This window comes from Coffea arabica, chromosome 11e (genome assembly GCF_036785885.1).
Source record: "Coffea arabica cultivar ET-39 chromosome 11e, Coffea Arabica ET-39 HiFi, whole genome shotgun sequence".
NCBI lineage: Eukaryota > Viridiplantae > Streptophyta > Magnoliopsida > Gentianales > Rubiaceae > Coffea > Coffea arabica.
The window spans coordinates 39,311,950-39,330,326 of NC_092331.1; the positions used below are offsets into that span (position 1 = coordinate 39,311,950).

General features: G+C 39.3%; 15 non-coding genes across 15 annotated transcripts; all 15 read left to right on the forward strand.

Moving 5' to 3' along the window:
* The first annotated feature begins 91 nt into the window (after positions 1-91).
* On the forward strand, positions 92-210 carry LOC140023283 (5S ribosomal RNA). The gene has a single exon (XR_011827253.1). It is a non-coding gene; the product is annotated as a 5S ribosomal RNA (ribosomal RNA).
* A 1,125-nt stretch (positions 211-1,335) lies between these two features.
* Positions 1,336-1,454, forward strand: LOC140023294 (5S ribosomal RNA). Its single transcript, XR_011827264.1, has one exon. It is a non-coding gene; the product is annotated as a 5S ribosomal RNA (ribosomal RNA).
* Positions 1,455-2,579: 1,125 nt separating this feature from the next.
* Positions 2,580-2,698, forward strand: LOC140023305 (5S ribosomal RNA). The gene has a single exon (XR_011827275.1). It is a non-coding gene; the product is annotated as a 5S ribosomal RNA (ribosomal RNA).
* Positions 2,699-3,823: 1,125 nt separating this feature from the next.
* Positions 3,824-3,942, forward strand: LOC140023316 (5S ribosomal RNA). Its single transcript, XR_011827286.1, has one exon. It is a non-coding gene; the product is annotated as a 5S ribosomal RNA (ribosomal RNA).
* Positions 3,943-5,067: 1,125 nt separating this feature from the next.
* On the forward strand, positions 5,068-5,186 carry LOC140023328 (5S ribosomal RNA). The gene has a single exon (XR_011827298.1). It is a non-coding gene; the product is annotated as a 5S ribosomal RNA (ribosomal RNA).
* Positions 5,187-6,311: 1,125 nt separating this feature from the next.
* On the forward strand, positions 6,312-6,430 carry LOC140023340 (5S ribosomal RNA). The gene has a single exon (XR_011827309.1). It is a non-coding gene; the product is annotated as a 5S ribosomal RNA (ribosomal RNA).
* A 1,125-nt stretch (positions 6,431-7,555) lies between these two features.
* Positions 7,556-7,674, forward strand: LOC140023351 (5S ribosomal RNA). The gene has a single exon (XR_011827320.1). It is a non-coding gene; the product is annotated as a 5S ribosomal RNA (ribosomal RNA).
* A 1,125-nt stretch (positions 7,675-8,799) lies between these two features.
* Positions 8,800-8,918, forward strand: LOC140023362 (5S ribosomal RNA). Its single transcript, XR_011827331.1, has one exon. It is a non-coding gene; the product is annotated as a 5S ribosomal RNA (ribosomal RNA).
* Positions 8,919-10,053: 1,135 nt separating this feature from the next.
* On the forward strand, positions 10,054-10,172 carry LOC140023373 (5S ribosomal RNA). Its single transcript, XR_011827343.1, has one exon. It is a non-coding gene; the product is annotated as a 5S ribosomal RNA (ribosomal RNA).
* A 1,122-nt stretch (positions 10,173-11,294) lies between these two features.
* On the forward strand, positions 11,295-11,413 carry LOC140030221 (5S ribosomal RNA). Its single transcript, XR_011834136.1, has one exon. It is a non-coding gene; the product is annotated as a 5S ribosomal RNA (ribosomal RNA).
* Positions 11,414-12,535: 1,122 nt separating this feature from the next.
* Positions 12,536-12,654, forward strand: LOC140023385 (5S ribosomal RNA). Its single transcript, XR_011827354.1, has one exon. It is a non-coding gene; the product is annotated as a 5S ribosomal RNA (ribosomal RNA).
* Positions 12,655-13,779: 1,125 nt separating this feature from the next.
* LOC140030222 (5S ribosomal RNA) lies at positions 13,780-13,898 on the forward strand. The gene has a single exon (XR_011834137.1). It is a non-coding gene; the product is annotated as a 5S ribosomal RNA (ribosomal RNA).
* A 1,135-nt stretch (positions 13,899-15,033) lies between these two features.
* Positions 15,034-15,152, forward strand: LOC140023396 (5S ribosomal RNA). Its single transcript, XR_011827365.1, has one exon. It is a non-coding gene; the product is annotated as a 5S ribosomal RNA (ribosomal RNA).
* Positions 15,153-16,287: 1,135 nt separating this feature from the next.
* Positions 16,288-16,406, forward strand: LOC140023407 (5S ribosomal RNA). The gene has a single exon (XR_011827376.1). It is a non-coding gene; the product is annotated as a 5S ribosomal RNA (ribosomal RNA).
* A 1,122-nt stretch (positions 16,407-17,528) lies between these two features.
* Positions 17,529-17,647, forward strand: LOC140023418 (5S ribosomal RNA). Its single transcript, XR_011827387.1, has one exon. It is a non-coding gene; the product is annotated as a 5S ribosomal RNA (ribosomal RNA).
* Positions 17,648-18,377: the final 730 nt, after the last annotated feature.

Sequence of the window (18,377 nt, forward strand, 5' to 3'; positions counted from 1 at the left end):
AATTGACGCTTAAAATGAATTTCGGTCTAGAAAAGCCACACTGCTTCGCAGGACGGGGTAGTTTAAAAGAATAACGCGAAAGGAACATGGCGGGTGCGATCATACCAGCACTAATGCACCGGATCCCATCAGAACTCCGAAGTTAAGCGTGCTTGGGCGAGAGTAGTACTAGGATGGGTGACCCCCTGGGAAGTCCTCGTGTTGCACCCCTCTCTTTTTTGTTTCGAAATCCAAATTTCCTATTCGTTCTTTATCCTGTAGTAATTTAGCTCCGTCGGAACGATTGCTTAATATTTTGCTTCTTGTCGAAGCGTGAAGGAGGATCCGAAGGCGCGAGACAAATCAGGAACGGTACGGCTCGATCAAAGCCCGGATCGTCGCTCAAATTTGTCGGCGCAAATGTATCACCGCAACTAGGGGTGGCAATTTTCGACACGACCTGAAAACACGACACGAACCTAACACGAAATTAATGGGTTTGGGTTGAGGTTTCGGGAATTCGGGTCAGAATCGGGTTGGACCCGATGAACCCGAAAAGAAAACCGGTCGATTTCGGGTCAACCCGTGGTGACCTGATATGACCCGTTTACGAATTAAAAATAATTTAATAAACATAAAAATAATTTTATCTAACTAAACTAAGTTATTCTTTTTTTCAAAGGCATTAATTACTTAATCCTAAACGAATTTATTTAATTTGTGTGAAGTTGAAATTATTATACTTGGACAAATAATATATTATATTATTTTTCACTTTTGTATTGTTTTAATTTATTTTATATTTTGCTTGGGATAAAACACTTTTACGGTGTTTAATTTATTTTAGATTTGATTTGGAATCATTTATTTAAATTTTTATTACTTGATTATGTAATTAGTTTTGTGAGAAATTGATTTTATTAGAAATTACAGTGATAAATTAATAAATTAAAATTAAGTTTCGGGTCATTTCGGGTCGACCCGCCGCCCCGTAAACCTGAAATTTTCGGGTTCGGGTCAGCATACCTGACCCGTCACGGGTTGGCGGGTCGGGGTTCGGGTCAACAGATTTTCTGGCGGGTCTGTTGACCCGAACCCGACCCGCCAACCTGATTTGGACCCGAATTGCCACCCCTAACTGCAAGCGTGAAGGATTGATTTCATGATAATTTAGAGTTGCGGGATGAGGGAAAAAAACAGGGTGCAAATCAATAACAAAAAAAAATATAAAGTAAATAAATAAAAGGATAAGAGGAAAATGCTTGAATTGACGCTTAAAATGAATTTCGGTCTAGAAAAGCCACACTGCTTCGCAGGACGGGGTAGTTTAAAAGAATAACGCGAAAGGAACATGGCGGGTGCGATCATACCAGCACTAATGCACCGGATCCCATCAGAACTCCGAAGTTAAGCGTGCTTGGGCGAGAGTAGTACTAGGATGGGTGACCCCCTGGGAAGTCCTCGTGTTGCACCCCTCTCTTTTTTGTTTCGAAATCCAAATTTCCTATTCGTTCTTTATCCTGTAGTAATTTAGCTCCGTCGGAACGATTGCTTAATATTTTGCTTCTTGTCGAAGCGTGAAGGAGGATCCGAAGGCGCGAGACAAATCAGGAACGGTACGGCTCGATCAAAGCCCGGATCGTCGCTCAAATTTGTCGGCGCAAATGTATCACCGCAACTAGGGGTGGCAATTTTCGACACGACCTGAAAACACGACACGAACCTAACACGAAATTAATGGGTTTGGGTTGAGGTTTCGGGAATTCGGGTCAGAATCGGGTTGGACCCGATGAACCCGAAAAGAAAACCGGTCGATTTCGGGTCAACCCGTGGTGACCTGATATGACCCGTTTACGAATTAAAAATAATTTAATAAACATAAAAATAATTTTATCTAACTAAACTAAGTTATTCTTTTTTTCAAAGGCATTAATTACTTAATCCTAAACGAATTTATTTAATTTGTGTGAAGTTGAAATTATTATACTTGGACAAATAATATATTATATTATTTTTCACTTTTGTATTGTTTTAATTTATTTTATATTTTGCTTGGGATAAAACACTTTTACGGTGTTTAATTTATTTTAGATTTGATTTGGAATCATTTATTTAAATTTTTATTACTTGATTATGTAATTAGTTTTGTGAGAAATTGATTTTATTAGAAATTACAGTGATAAATTAATAAATTAAAATTAAGTTTCGGGTCATTTCGGGTCGACCCGCCGCCCCGTAAACCTGAAATTTTCGGGTTCGGGTCAGCATACCTGACCCGTCACGGGTTGGCGGGTCGGGGTTCGGGTCAACAGATTTTCTGGCGGGTCTGTTGACCCGAACCCGACCCGCCAACCTGATTTGGACCCGAATTGCCACCCCTAACTGCAAGCGTGAAGGATTGATTTCATGATAATTTAGAGTTGCGGGATGAGGGAAAAAAACAGGGTGCAAATCAATAACAAAAAAAAATATAAAGTAAATAAATAAAAGGATAAGAGGAAAATGCTTGAATTGACGCTTAAAATGAATTTCGGTCTAGAAAAGCCACACTGCTTCGCAGGACGGGGTAGTTTAAAAGAATAAAGCGAAAGGAACATGGCGGGTGCGATCATACCAGCACTAATGCACCGGATCCCATCAGAACTCCGAAGTTAAGCGTGCTTGGGCGAGAGTAGTACTAGGATGGGTGACCCCCTGGGAAGTCCTCGTGTTGCACCCCTCTCTTTTTTGTTTCGAAATCCAAATTTCCTATTCGTTCTTTATCCTGTAGTAATTTAGCTCCGTCGGAACGATTGCTTAATATTTTGCTTCTTGTCGAAGCGTGAAGGAGGATCTGAAGGCGCGAGACAAATCAGGAACGGTACGGCTCGATCAAAGCCCGGATCGTCGCTCAAATTTGTCGGCGCAAATGTATCACCGCAACTAGGGGTGGCAATTTTCGACACGACCTGAAAACACGACACGAACCTAACACGAAATTAATGGGTTTGGGTTGAGGTTTCGGGAATTCGGGTCAGAATCGGGTTGGACCCGATGAACCCGAAAAGAAAACCGGTCGATTTCGGGTCAACCCGTGGTGACCTGATATGACCCGTTTACGAATTAAAAATAATTTAATAAACATAAAAATAATTTTATCTAACTAAACTAAGTTATTCTTTTTTTCAAAGGCATTAATTACTTAATCCTAAACGAATTTATTTAATTTGTGTGAAGTTGAAATTATTATACTTGGACAAATAATATATTATATTATTTTTCACTTTTGTATTGTTTTAATTTATTTTATATTTTGCTTGGGATAAAACACTTTTACGGTGTTTAATTTATTTTAGATTTGATTTGGAATCATTTATTTAAATTTTTATTACTTGATTATGTAATTAGTTTTGTGAGAAATTGATTTTATTAGAAATTACAGTGATAAATTAATAAATTAAAATTAAGTTTCGGGTCATTTCGGGTCGACCCGCCGCCCCGTAAACCTGAAATTTTCGGGTTCGGGTCAGCATACCTGACCCGTCACGGGTTGGCGGGTCGGGGTTCGGGTCAACAGATTTTCTGGCGGGTCTGTTGACCCGAACCCGACCCGCCAACCTGATTTGGACCCGAATTGCCACCCCTAACTGCAAGCGTGAAGGATTGATTTCATGATAATTTAGAGTTGCGGGATGAGGGAAAAAAACAGGGTGCAAATCAATAACAAAAAAAAATATAAAGTAAATAAATAAAAGGATAAGAGGAAAATGCTTGAATTGACGCTTAAAATGAATTTCGGTCTAGAAAAGCCACACTGCTTCGCAGGACGGGGTAGTTTAAAAGAATAACGCGAAAGGAACATGGCGGGTGCGATCATACCAGCACTAATGCACCGGATCCCATCAGAACTCCGAAGTTAAGCGTGCTTGGGCGAGAGTAGTACTAGGATGGGTGACCCCCTGGGAAGTCCTCGTGTTGCACCCCTCTCTTTTTTGTTTCGAAATCCAAATTTCCTATTCGTTCTTTATCCTGTAGTAATTTAGCTCCGTCGGAACGATTGCTTAATATTTTGCTTCTTGTCGAAGCGTGAAGGAGGATCCGAAGGCGCGAGACAAATCAGGAACGGTACGGCTCGATCAAAGCCCGGATCGTCGCTCAAATTTGTCGGCGCAAATGTATCACCGCAACTAGGGGTGGCAATTTTCGACACGACCTGAAAACACGACACGAACCTAACACGAAATTAATGGGTTTGGGTTGAGGTTTCGGGAATTCGGGTCAGAATCGGGTTGGACCCGATGAACCCGAAAAGAAAACCGGTCGATTTCGGGTCAACCCGTGGTGACCTGATATGACCCGTTTACGAATTAAAAATAATTTAATAAACATAAAAATAATTTTATCTAACTAAACTAAGTTATTCTTTTTTTCAAAGGCATTAATTACTTAATCCTAAACGAATTTATTTAATTTGTGTGAAGTTGAAATTATTATACTTGGACAAATAATATATTATATTATTTTTCACTTTTGTATTGTTTTAATTTATTTTATATTTTGCTTGGGATAAAACACTTTTACGGTGTTTAATTTATTTTAGATTTGATTTGGAATCATTTATTTAAATTTTTATTACTTGATTATGTAATTAGTTTTGTGAGAAATTGATTTTATTAGAAATTACAGTGATAAATTAATAAATTAAAATTAAGTTTCGGGTCATTTCGGGTCGACCCGCCGCCCCGTAAACCTGAAATTTTCGGGTTCGGGTCAGCATACCTGACCCGTCACGGGTTGGCGGGTCGGGGTTCGGGTCAACAGATTTTCTGGCGGGTCTGTTGACCCGAACCCGACCCGCCAACCTGATTTGGACCCGAATTGCCACCCCTAACTGCAAGCGTGAAGGATTGATTTCATGATAATTTAGAGTTGCGGGATGAGGGAAAAAAACAGGGTGCAAATCAATAACAAAAAAAAATATAAAGTAAATAAATAAAAGGATAAGAGGAAAATGCTTGAATTGACGCTTAAAATGAATTTCGGTCTAGAAAAGCCACACTGCTTCGCAGGACGGGGTAGTTTAAAAGAATAACGCGAAAGGAACATGGCGGGTGCGATCATACCAGCACTAATGCACCGGATCCCATCAGAACTCCGAAGTTAAGCGTGCTTGGGCGAGAGTAGTACTAGGATGGGTGACCCCCTGGGAAGTCCTCGTGTTGCACCCCTCTCTTTTTTGTTTCGAAATCCAAATTTCCTATTCGTTCTTTATCCTGTAGTAATTTAGCTCCGTCGGAACGATTGCTTAATATTTTGCTTCTTGTCGAAGCGTGAAGGAGGATCCGAAGGCGCGAGACAAATCAGGAACGGTACGGCTCGATCAAAGCCCGGATCGTCGCTCAAATTTGTCGGCGCAAATGTATCACCGCAACTAGGGGTGGCAATTTTCGACACGACCTGAAAACACGACACGAACCTAACACGAAATTAATGGGTTTGGGTTGAGGTTTCGGGAATTCGGGTCAGAATCGGGTTGGACCCGATGAACCCGAAAAGAAAACCGGTCGATTTCGGGTCAACCCGTGGTGACCTGATATGACCCGTTTACGAATTAAAAATAATTTAATAAACATAAAAATAATTTTATCTAACTAAACTAAGTTATTCTTTTTTTCAAAGGCATTAATTACTTAATCCTAAACGAATTTATTTAATTTGTGTGAAGTTGAAATTATTATACTTGGACAAATAATATATTATATTATTTTTCACTTTTGTATTGTTTTAATTTATTTTATATTTTGCTTGGGATAAAACACTTTTACGGTGTTTAATTTATTTTAGATTTGATTTGGAATCATTTATTTAAATTTTTATTACTTGATTATGTAATTAGTTTTGTGAGAAATTGATTTTATTAGAAATTACAGTGATAAATTAATAAATTAAAATTAAGTTTCGGGTCATTTCGGGTCGACCCGCCGCCCCGTAAACCTGAAATTTTCGGGTTCGGGTCAGCATACCTGACCCGTCACGGGTTGGCGGGTCGGGGTTCGGGTCAACAGATTTTCTGGCGGGTCTGTTGACCCGAACCCGACCCGCCAACCTGATTTGGACCCGAATTGCCACCCCTAACTGCAAGCGTGAAGGATTGATTTCATGATAATTTAGAGTTGCGGGATGAGGGAAAAAAACAGGGTGCAAATCAATAACAAAAAAAAATATAAAGTAAATAAATAAAAGGATAAGAGGAAAATGCTTGAATTGACGCTTAAAATGAATTTCGGTCTAGAAAAGCCACACTGCTTCGCAGGACGGGGTAGTTTAAAAGAATAAAGCGAAAGGAACATGGCGGGTGCGATCATACCAGCACTAATGCACCGGATCCCATCAGAACTCCGAAGTTAAGCGTGCTTGGGCGAGAGTAGTACTAGGATGGGTGACCCCCTGGGAAGTCCTCGTGTTGCACCCCTCTCTTTTTTGTTTCGAAATCCAAATTTCCTATTCGTTCTTTATCCTGTAGTAATTTAGCTCCGTCGGAACGATTGCTTAATATTTTGCTTCTTGTCGAAGCGTGAAGGAGGATCTGAAGGCGCGAGACAAATCAGGAACGGTACGGCTCGATCAAAGCCCGGATCGTCGCTCAAATTTGTCGGCGCAAATGTATCACCGCAACTAGGGGTGGCAATTTTCGACACGACCTGAAAACACGACACGAACCTAACACGAAATTAATGGGTTTGGGTTGAGGTTTCGGGAATTCGGGTCAGAATCGGGTTGGACCCGATGAACCCGAAAAGAAAACCGGTCGATTTCGGGTCAACCCGTGGTGACCTGATATGACCCGTTTACGAATTAAAAATAATTTAATAAACATAAAAATAATTTTATCTAACTAAACTAAGTTATTCTTTTTTTCAAAGGCATTAATTACTTAATCCTAAACGAATTTATTTAATTTGTGTGAAGTTGAAATTATTATACTTGGACAAATAATATATTATATTATTTTTCACTTTTGTATTGTTTTAATTTATTTTATATTTTGCTTGGGATAAAACACTTTTACGGTGTTTAATTTATTTTAGATTTGATTTGGAATCATTTATTTAAATTTTTATTACTTGATTATGTAATTAGTTTTGTGAGAAATTGATTTTATTAGAAATTACAGTGATAAATTAATAAATTAAAATTAAGTTTCGGGTCATTTCGGGTCGACCCGCCGCCCCGTAAACCTGAAATTTTCGGGTTCGGGTCAGCATACCTGACCCGTCACGGGTTGGCGGGTCGGGGTTCGGGTCAACAGATTTTCTGGCGGGTCTGTTGACCCGAACCCGACCCGCCAACCTGATTTGGACCCGAATTGCCACCCCTAACTGCAAGCGTGAAGGATTGATTTCATGATAATTTAGAGTTGCGGGATGAGGGAAAAAAACAGGGTGCAAATCAATAACAAAAAAAAATATAAAGTAAATAAATAAAAGGATAAGAGGAAAATGCTTGAATTGACGCTTAAAATGAATTTCGGTCTAGAAAAGCCACACTGCTTCGCAGGACGGGGTAGTTTAAAAGAATAACGCGAAAGGAACATGGCGGGTGCGATCATACCAGCACTAATGCACCGGATCCCATCAGAACTCCGAAGTTAAGCGTGCTTGGGCGAGAGTAGTACTAGGATGGGTGACCCCCTGGGAAGTCCTCGTGTTGCACCCCTCTCTTTTTTGTTTCGAAATCCAAATTTCCTATTCGTTCTTTATCCTGTAGTAATTTAGCTCCGTCGGAACGATTGCTTAATATTTTGCTTCTTGTCGAAGCGTGAAGGAGGATCCGAAGGCGCGAGACAAATCAGGAACGGTACGGCTCGATCAAAGCCCGGATCGTCGCTCAAATTTGTCGGCGCAAATGTATCACCGCAACTAGGGGTGGCAATTTTCGACACGACCTGAAAACACGACACGAACCTAACACGAAATTAATGGGTTTGGGTTGAGGTTTCGGGAATTCGGGTCAGAATCGGGTTGGACCCGATGAACCCGAAAAGAAAACCGGTCGATTTCGGGTCAACCCGTGGTGACCTGATATGACCCGTTTACGAATTAAAAATAATTTAATAAACATAAAAATAATTTTATCTAACTAAACTAAGTTATTCTTTTTTTCAAAGGCATTAATTACTTAATCCTAAACGAATTTATTTAATTTGTGTGAAGTTGAAATTATTATACTTGGACAAATAATATATTATATTATTTTTCACTTTTGTATTGTTTTAATTTATTTTATATTTTGCTTGGGATAAAACACTTTTACGGTGTTTAATTTATTTTAGATTTGATTTGGAATCATTTATTTAAATTTTTATTACTTGATTATGTAATTAGTTTTGTGAGAAATTGATTTTATTAGAAATTACAGTGATAAATTAATAAATTAAAATTAAGTTTCGGGTCATTTCGGGTCGACCCGCCGCCCCGTAAACCTGAAATTTTCGGGTTCGGGTCAGCATACCTGACCCGTCACGGGTTGGCGGGTCGGGGTTCGGGTCAACAGATTTTCTGGCGGGTCTGTTGACCCGAACCCGACCCGCCAACCTGATTTGGACCCGAATTGCCACCCCTAACTGCAAGCGTGAAGGATTGATTTCATGATAATTTAGAGTTGCGGGATGAGGGAAAAAAACAGGGTGCAAATCAATAACAAAAAAAAATATAAAGTAAATAAATAAAAGGATAAGAGGAAAATGCTTGAATTGACGCTTAAAATGAATTTCGGTCTAGAAAAGCCACACTGCTTCGCAGGACGGGGTAGTTTAAAAGAATAAAGCGAAAGGAACATGGCGGGTGCGATCATACCAGCACTAATGCACCGGATCCCATCAGAACTCCGAAGTTAAGCGTGCTTGGGCGAGAGTAGTACTAGGATGGGTGACCCCCTGGGAAGTCCTCGTGTTGCACCCCTCTCTTTTTTGTTTCGAAATCCAAATTTCCTATTCGTTCTTTATCCTGTAGTAATTTAGCTCCGTCGGAACGATTGCTTAATATTTTGCTTCTTGTCGAAGCGTGAAGGAGGATCTGAAAGGCGCGAGACAAATCAGGAACGGTACGGCTCGATCAAAGCCCGGATCGTCGCTCAAATTTGTCGGCGCAAATGTATCACCGCAACTAGGGGTGGCAATTTTCGACACGACCTGAAAACACGACACGAACCTAACACGAAATTAATGGGTTTGGGTTGAGGTTTCGGGAATTCGGGTCAGAATCGGGTTGGACCCGATGAACCCGAAAAGAAAACCGGTCGATTTCGGGTCAACCCGTGGTGACCTGATATGACCCGATATGACCCGTTTACGAATTAAAAATAATTTAATAAACATAAAAATAATTTTATCTAACTAAACTAAGTTATTCTTTTTTTCAAAGGCATTAATTACTTAATCCTAAACGAATTTATTTAATTTGTGTGAAGTTGAATTTATTATACTTGGACAAATAATATATTATATTATTTTTCACTTTTGTATTGTTTTAATTTATTTTATATTTTGCTTGGGATAAAACACTTTTACGGTGTTTAATTTATTTTAGATTTGATTTGGAATCATTTATTTAAATTTTTATTACTTGATTATGTAATTAGTTTTGTGAGAAATTGATTTTATTAGAAATTACAGTGATAAATTAATAAATTAAAATTAAGTTTCGGGTCATTTCGGGTCGACCCGCCGCCCCGTAAACCTGAAATTTTCGGGTTCGGGTCAGCATACCTGACCCGTCACGGGTTGGCGGGTCGGGGTTCGGGTCAACAGATTTTCTGGCGGGTCTGTTGACCCGAACCCGACCCGCCAACCTGATTTGGACCCGAATTGCCACCCCTAACTGCAAGCGTGAAGGATTGATTTCATGATAATTTAGAGTTGTGGGATGAGGGAAAAAAACAGGGTGCAAATCAATAACAAAAAAAATATAAAGTAAATAAATAAAAGGATAAGAGGAAAATGCTTGAATTGACGCTTAAAATGAATTTCGGTCTAGAAAAGCCACACTGCTTCGCAGGACGGGGTAGTTTAAAAGAATAACGCGAAAGGAACATGGCGGGTGCGATCATACCAGCACTAATGCACCGGATCCCATCAGAACTCCGAAGTTAAGCGTGCTTGGGCGAGAGTAGTACTAGGATGGGTGACCCCCTGGGAAGTCCTCGTGTTGCACCCCTCTCTTTTTTGTTTCGAAATCCAAATTTCCTATTCGTTCTTTATCCTGTAGTAATTTAGCTCCGTCGGAACGATTGCTTAATATTTTGCTTCTTGTCGAAGCGTGAAGGAGGATCTGAAGGCGCGAGACAAATCAGGAACGGTACGGCTCGATCAAAGCCCGGATCGTCGCTCAAATTTGTCGGCGCAAATCTATCACCGCAACTAGGGGTGGCAATTTTCGACACGACACGAACCTAACACGAAATTAATGGGTTTGGGTTGAGGTTTCGGGAATTCGGGTCAGAATCGGGTTGGACCCGATGAACCCGAAAAGAAAACCGGTCGATTTCGGGCCAACCCGTGGTGACCTGATATGACCCGATATGACCCGTTTACGAATTAAAAATAATTTAATAAACATAAAAATAATTTTATCTAACTAAACTAAGTTATTCTTTTTTTCAAAGGCATTAATTACTTAATCCTAAACGAATTTATTTAATTTGTATGAAGTTGAAATTATTATACTTGGACAAATAATATATTATATTATTTTTCACTTTTGTATTGTTTTAATTTATTTTATATTTTGCTTGGGATAAAACACTTTTACGGTGTTTAATTTATTTTAGATTTGATTTGGAATCATTTATTTAAATTTTTATTACTTGATTATGTAATTAGTTTTGTGAGAAATTGATTTTATTAGAAATTACAGTGATAAATTAATAAATTAAAATTAAGTTTCGGGTCATTTCGGGTCGACCCGCCGCCCCGTAAACCTGAAATTTTCGGGTTCGGGTCAGCATACCTGACCCGTCACGGGTTGGCGGGTCGGGGTTCGGGTCAACAGATTTTCTGGCGGGTCTGTTGACCCGAACCCGACCCGCCAACCTGATTTGGACCCGAATTGCCACCCCTAACTGCAAGCGTGAAGGATTGATTTCATGATAATTTAGAGTTGCGGGATGAGGGAAAAAAACAGGGTGCAAATCCATAACAAAAAAAAATATAAAATAAATAAATAAAAGGATAAGAGGAAAATGCTTGAATTGACGCTTAAAATGAATTTCGGTCTAGAAAAGCCACACTGCTTCGCAGGACGGGGTAGTTTAAAAGAATAAAGCGAAAGGAACATGGCGGGTGCGATCATACCAGCATTAATGCACCGGATCCCATCAGAACTCCGAAGTTAAGCGTGCTTGGGCGAGAGTAGTACTAGGATGGGTGACCCCCTGGGAAGTCCTCGTGTTGCACCCCTTTCTTTTTTGTTTCGAAATCCAAATTTCCTATTCGTTCTTTATCCTGTAGTAATTTAGCTCCGTCGGAACGATTGCTTAATATTTTGCTTCTTGTCAAAGCGTGAAGGAGGATCTGAAGGCGCGAGACAAATCAGGAACGGTACGGCTCGATCAAAGCCCGGATCGTCGCTCAAATTTGTCGGCGCAAATGTATCACCGCAACTAGGGGTGGCAATTTTCGACACGACACGAACCTAACACGAAATTAATGGGTTTGGGTTGAGGTTTCGGGAATTCGGGTCAGAATCGGGTTGGACCCGATGAACCCGAAAAGAAAACCGGTCGATTTCGGGCCAACCCGTGGTGACCTGATATGACCCGATATGACCCGTTTACGAATTAAAAATAATTTAATAAACATAAAAATAATTTTATCTAACTAAACTAAGTTATTCTTTTTTTCAAAGGCATTAATTACTTAATCCTAAACGAATTTATTTAATTTGTGTGAAGTTGAAATTATTATACTTGGACAAATAATATATTATATTATTTTTCACTTTTGTATTGTTTTAATTTATTTTATATTTTGCTTGGGATAAAACACTTTTACGGTGTTTAATTTATTTTAGATTTGATTTGGAATCATTTATTTAAATTTTTATTACTTGATTATGTAATTAGTTTTGTGAGAAATTGATTTTATTAGAAATTACAGTGATAAATTAATAAATTAAAATTAAGTTTCGGGTCATTTCGGGTCGACCCGCCGCCCCGTAAACCTGAAATTTTCGGTTTCGGGTCAGCATACCTGACCCGTCACGGGTTGGCGGGTCGGGGTTCGGGTCAACAGATTTTCTGGCGGGTCTGTTGACCCGAACCCGACCCGCCAACCTGATTTGGACCCGAATTGCCACCCCTAACTGCAAGCGTGAAGGATTGATTTCATGATAATTTAGAGTTGCGGGATGAGGGAAAAAAACAGGGTGCAAATCAATAACAAAAAAAAATATAAAGTAAATAAATAAAAGGATAAGAGGAAAATGCTTGAATTGACGCTTAAAATGAATTTCGGTCTAGAAAAGCCACACTGCTTCGCAGGACGGGGTAGTTTAAAAGAATAAAGCGAAAGGAACATGGCGGGTGCGATCATACCAGCACTAATGCACCGGATCCCATCAGAACTCCGAAGTTAAGCGTGCTTGGGCGAGAGTAGTACTAGGATGGGTGACCCCCTGGGAAGTCCTCGTGTTGCACCCCTCTCTTTTTTGTTTCGAAATCCAAATTTCCTATTCGTTCTTTATCCTGTAGTAATTTAGCTCCGTCGGAACGATTGCTTAATATTTTGCTTCTTGTCGAAGCGTGAAGGAGGATCTGAAGGCGCGAGACAAATCAGGAACGGTACGGCTCGATCAAAGCCCGGATCGTCGCTCAAATTTGTCGGCGCAAATGTATCACCGCAACTAGGGGTGGCAATTTTCGACACGACCTGAAAACACGACACGAACCTAACACGAAATTAATGGGTTTGGGTTGAGGTTTCGGGAATTCGGGTCAGAATCGGGTTGGACCCGATGAACCCGAAAAGAAAACCGGTCGATTTCGGGTCAACCCGTGGTGACCTGATATGACCCGTTTACGAATTAAAAATAATTTAATAAACATAAAAATAATTTTATCTAACTAAACTAAGTTATTCTTTTTTTCAAAGGCATTAATTACTTAATCCTAAACGAATTTATTTAATTTGTGTGAAGTTGAAATTATTAAACTTGGACAAATAATATATTATATTATTTTTCACTTTTGTATTGTTTTAATTTATTTTATATTTTGCTTGGGATAAAACACTTTTACGGTGTTTAATTTATTTTAGATTTGATTTGGAATCATTTATTTAAATTTTTATTACTTGATTATGTAATTAGTTTTGTGAGAAATTGATTTTATTAGAAATTACAGTGATAAATTAATAAATTAAAATTAAGTTTCGGGTCATTTCGGGTCGACCCGCCGCCCCGTAAACCTGAAATTTTCGGGTTCGGGTCAGCATACCTGACCCGTCACGGGTTGGCGGGTCGGGGTTCGGGTCAACAGATTTTCTGGCGGGTCTGTTGACCCGAACCCGACCCGCCAACCTGATTTGGACCCGAATTGCCACCCCTAACTGCAAGCGTGAAGGATTGATTTCATGATAATTTAGAGTTGCGGGATGAGGGAAAAAAACAGGGTGCAAATCAATAACAAAAAAAAATATAAAGTAAATAAATAAAAGGATAAGAGGAAAATGCTTGAATTGACGCTTAAAATGAATTTCGGTCTAGAAAAGCCACACTGCTTCGCAGGACGGGGTAGTTTAAAAGAATAAAGCGAAAGGAACATGGCGGGTGCGATCATACCAGCATTAATGCACCGGATCCCATCAGAACTCCGAAGTTAAGCGTGCTTGGGCGAGAGTAGTACTAGGATGGGTGACCCCCTGGGAAGTCCTCGTGTTGCACCCCTTTCTTTTTTGTTTCGAAATCCAAATTTCCTATTCGTTCTTTATCCTGTAGTAATTTAGCTCCGTCGGAACGATTGCTTAATATTTTGCTTCTTGTCGAAGCGTGAAGGAGGATCTGAAGGCGCGAGACAAATCAGGAACGGTACGGCTCGATCAAAGCCCGGATCGTCGCTCAAATTTGTCGGCGCAAATGTATCACCGCAACTAGGGGTGGCAATTTTCGACACGACCTGAAAACATGACACGAACCTAACACGAAATTAATGGGTTTGGGTTGAGGTTTCGGGAATTCGGGTCAGAATCGGGTTGGACCCGATGAACCCGAAAAGAAAACCGGTCGATTTCGGGTCAACCCGTGGTGACCTGATATGACCCGATATGACCCGTTTACGAATTAAAAATAATTTAATAAACATAAAAATAATTTTATCTAACTAAACTAAGTTATTCTTTTTTTCAAAGGCATTAATTACTTAATCCTAAACGAATTTATTTAATTTGTGTGAAGTTGAAATTATTATACTTGGACAAATAATATATTATATTATTTTTCACTTTTGTATTGTTTTAATTTATTTTATATTTTGCTTGGGATAAAACACTTTTACGGTGTTTAATTTATTTTAGATTTGATTTGGAATCATTTATTTAAATTTTTATTACTTGATTATGTAATTAGTTTTGTGAGAAATTGATTTTATTAGAAATTACAGTGATAAATTAATAAATTAAAATTAAGTTTCGGGTCATTTCGGGTCGACCCGCCGCCCCGTAAACCTGAAATTTTCGGTTTCGGGTCAGCATACCTGACCCGTCACGGGTTGGCGGGTCGGGGTTCGGGTCAACAGATTTTCTGGCGGGTCTGTTGACCCGAACCCGACCCGCCAACCTGATTTGGACCCGAATTGCCACCCCTAACTGCAAGCGTGAAGGATTGATTTCATGATAATTTAGAGTTGCGGGATGAGGGAAAAAAACAGGGTGCAAATCAATAACAAAAAAAAATATAAAGTAAATAAATAAAAGGATAAGAGGAAAATGCTTGAATTGACGCTTAAAATGAATTTCGGTCTAGAAAAGCCACACTGCTTCGCAGGACGGGGTAGTTTAAAAGAATAAAGCGAAAGGAACATGGCGGGTGCGATCATACCAGCACTAATGCACCGGATCCCATCAGAACTCCGAAGTTAAGCGTGCTTGGGCGAGAGTAGTACTAGGATGGGTGACCCCCTGGGAAGTCCTCGTGTTGCACCCCTCTCTTTTTTGTTTCGAAATCCAAATTTCCTATTCGTTCTTTATCCTGTAGTAATTTAGCTCCGTCGGAACGATTGCTTAATATTTTGCTTCTTGTCGAAGCGTGAAGGAGGATCTGAAGGCGCGAGACAAATCAGGAACGGTACGGCTCGATCAAAGCCCGGATCGTCGCTCAAATTTGTCGGCGCAAATGTATCACCGCAACTAGGGGTGGCAATTTTCGACACGACCTGAAAACACGACACGAACCTAACACGAAATTAATGGGTTTGGGTTGAGGTTTCGGGAATTCGGGTCAGAATCGGGTTGGACCCGATGAACCCGAAAAGAAAACCGGTCGATTTCGGGTCAACCCGTGGTGACCTGATATGACCCGATATGACCCGTTTACGAATTAAAAATAATTTAATAAACATAAAAATAATTTTATCTAACTAAACTAAGTTATTCTTTTTTTCAAAGGCATTAATTACTTAATCCTAAACGAATTTATTTAATTTGTGTGAAGTTGAAATTATTATACTTGGACAAATAATATATTATATTATTTTTCACTTTTGTATTGTTTTAATTTATTTTATATTTTGCTTGGGATAAAACACTTTTACGGTGTTTAATTTATTTTAGATTTGATTTGGAATCATTTATTTAAATTTTTATTACTTGATTATGTAATTAGTTTTGTGAGAAATTGATTTTATTAGAAATTACAGTGATAAATTAATAAATTAAAATTAAGTTTCGGGTCATTTCGGGTCGACCCGCCGCCCCGTAAACCTGAAATTTTCGGGTTCGGGTCAGCATACCTGACCCGTCACGGGTTGGCGGGTCGGGGTTCGGGTCAACAGATTTTCTGGCGGGTCTGTTGACCCGAACCCGACCCGCCAACCTGATTTGGACCCGAATTGCCACCCCTAACTGCAAGCGTGAAGGATTGATTTCATGATAATTTAGAGTTGCGGGATGAGGGAAAAAAACAGGGTGCAAATCAATAACAAAAAAAAATATAAAGTAACTAAATAAAAGGATAAGAGGAAAATGCTTGAATTGACGCTTAAAATGAATTTCGGTCTAGAAAAGCCACACTGCTTCGCAGGACGGGGTAGTTTAAAAGAATAACGCGAAAGGAACATGGCGGGTGCGATCATACCAGCACTAATGCACCGGATCCCATCAGAACTCCGAAGTTAAGCGTGCTTGGGCGAGAGTAGTACTAGGATGGGTGACCCCCTGGGAAGTCCTCGTGTTGCACCCCTCTCTTTTTTGTTTCGAAATCCAAATTTCCTATTCGTTCTTTATCCTGTAGTAATTTAGCTCCGTCGGAACGATTGCTTAATATTTTGCTTCTTGTCGAAGCGTGAAGGAGGATCTGAAGGCGCGAGACAAATCAGGAACGGTACGGCTCGATCAAAGCCCGGATCGTCGCTCAAATTTGTCGGCGCAAATGTATCACCGCAACTAGGGGTGGCAATTTTCGACACGACACGAACCTAACACGAAATTAATGGGTTTGGGTTGAGGTTTCGGGAATTCGGGTCAGAATCGGGTTGGACCCGATGAACCCGAAAAGAAAACCGGTCGATTTCGGGCCAACCCGTGGTGACCTGATATGACCCGATATGACCCGTTTACGAATTAAAAATAATTTAATAAACATAAAAATAATTTTATCTAACTAAACTAAGTTATTCTTTTTTTCAAAGGCATTAATTACTTAATCCTAAACGAATTTATTTAATTTGTGTGAAGTTGAAATTATTATACTTGGACAAATAATATATTATATTATTTTTCACTTTTGTATTGTTTTAATTTATTTTATATTTTGCTTGGGATAAAACACTTTTACGGTGTTTAATTTATTTTAGATTTGATTTGGAATCATTTATTTAAATTTTTATTACTTGATTATGTAATTAGTTTTGTGAGAAATTGATTTTATTAGAAATTACAGTGATAAATTAATAAATTAAAATTAAGTTTCGGGTCATTTCGGGTCGACCCGCCGCCCCGTAAACCTGAAATTTTCGGTTTCGGGTCAGCATACCTGACCCGTCACGGGTTGGCGGGTCGGGGTTCGGGTCAACAGATTTTCTGGCGGGTCTGTTGACCCGAACCCGACCCGCCAACCTGATTTGGACCCGAATTGCCACCCCTAACTGCAAGCGTGAAGGATTGATTTCATGATAATTTAGAGTTGCGGGATGAGGGAAAAAAACAGGGTGCAAATCAATAACAAAAAAAAATATAAAGTAAATAAATAAAAGGATAAGAGGAAAATGCTTGAATTGACGCTTAAAATGAATTTCGGTCTAGAAAAGCCACACTGCTTCGCAGGACGGGGTAGTTTAAAAGAATAAAGCGAAAGGAACATGGCGGGTGCGATCATACCAGCACTAATGCACCGGATCCCATCAGAACTCCGAAGTTAAGCGTGCTTGGGCGAGAGTAGTACTAGGATGGGTGACCCCCTGGGAAGTCCTCGTGTTGCACCCCTCTCTTTTTTGTTTCGAAATCCAAATTTCCTATTCGTTCTTTATCCTGTAGTAATTTAGCTCCGTCGGAACGATTGCTTAATATTTTGCTTCTTGTCGAAGCGTGAAGGAGGATCTGAAGGCGCGAGACAAATCAGGAACGGTACGGCTCGATCAAAGCCCGGATCGTCGCTCAAATTTGTCGGCGCAAATGTATCACCGCAACTAGGGGTGGCAATTTTCGACACGACCTGAAAACACGACACGAACCTAACACGAAATTAATGGGTTTGGGTTGAGGTTTCGGGAATTCGGGTCAGAATCGGGTTGGACCCGATGAACCCGAAAAGAAAACCGGTCGATTTCGGGTCAACCCGTGGTGACCTGATATGACCCGATATGACCCGTTTACGAATTAAAAATAATTTAATAAACATAAAAATAATTTTATCTAACTAAACTAAGTTATTCTTTTTTTCAAAGGCATTAATTACTTAATCCTAAACGAATTTATTTAATTTGTGTGAAGTTGAAATTATTATACTTGGACAAATAATATATTATATTATTTTTCACTTTTGTATTGTTTTAATTTATTTTATATTTTGCTTGGGATAAAACACTTTTACGGTGTTTAATTTTTTAGATTTGATTTGGAATCATTTATTTAAATTTTTATTACTTGATTATGTAATTAGTTTTGTGAGAAATTGATTTTATTAGAAATTACAGTGATAAATTAATAAATTAAA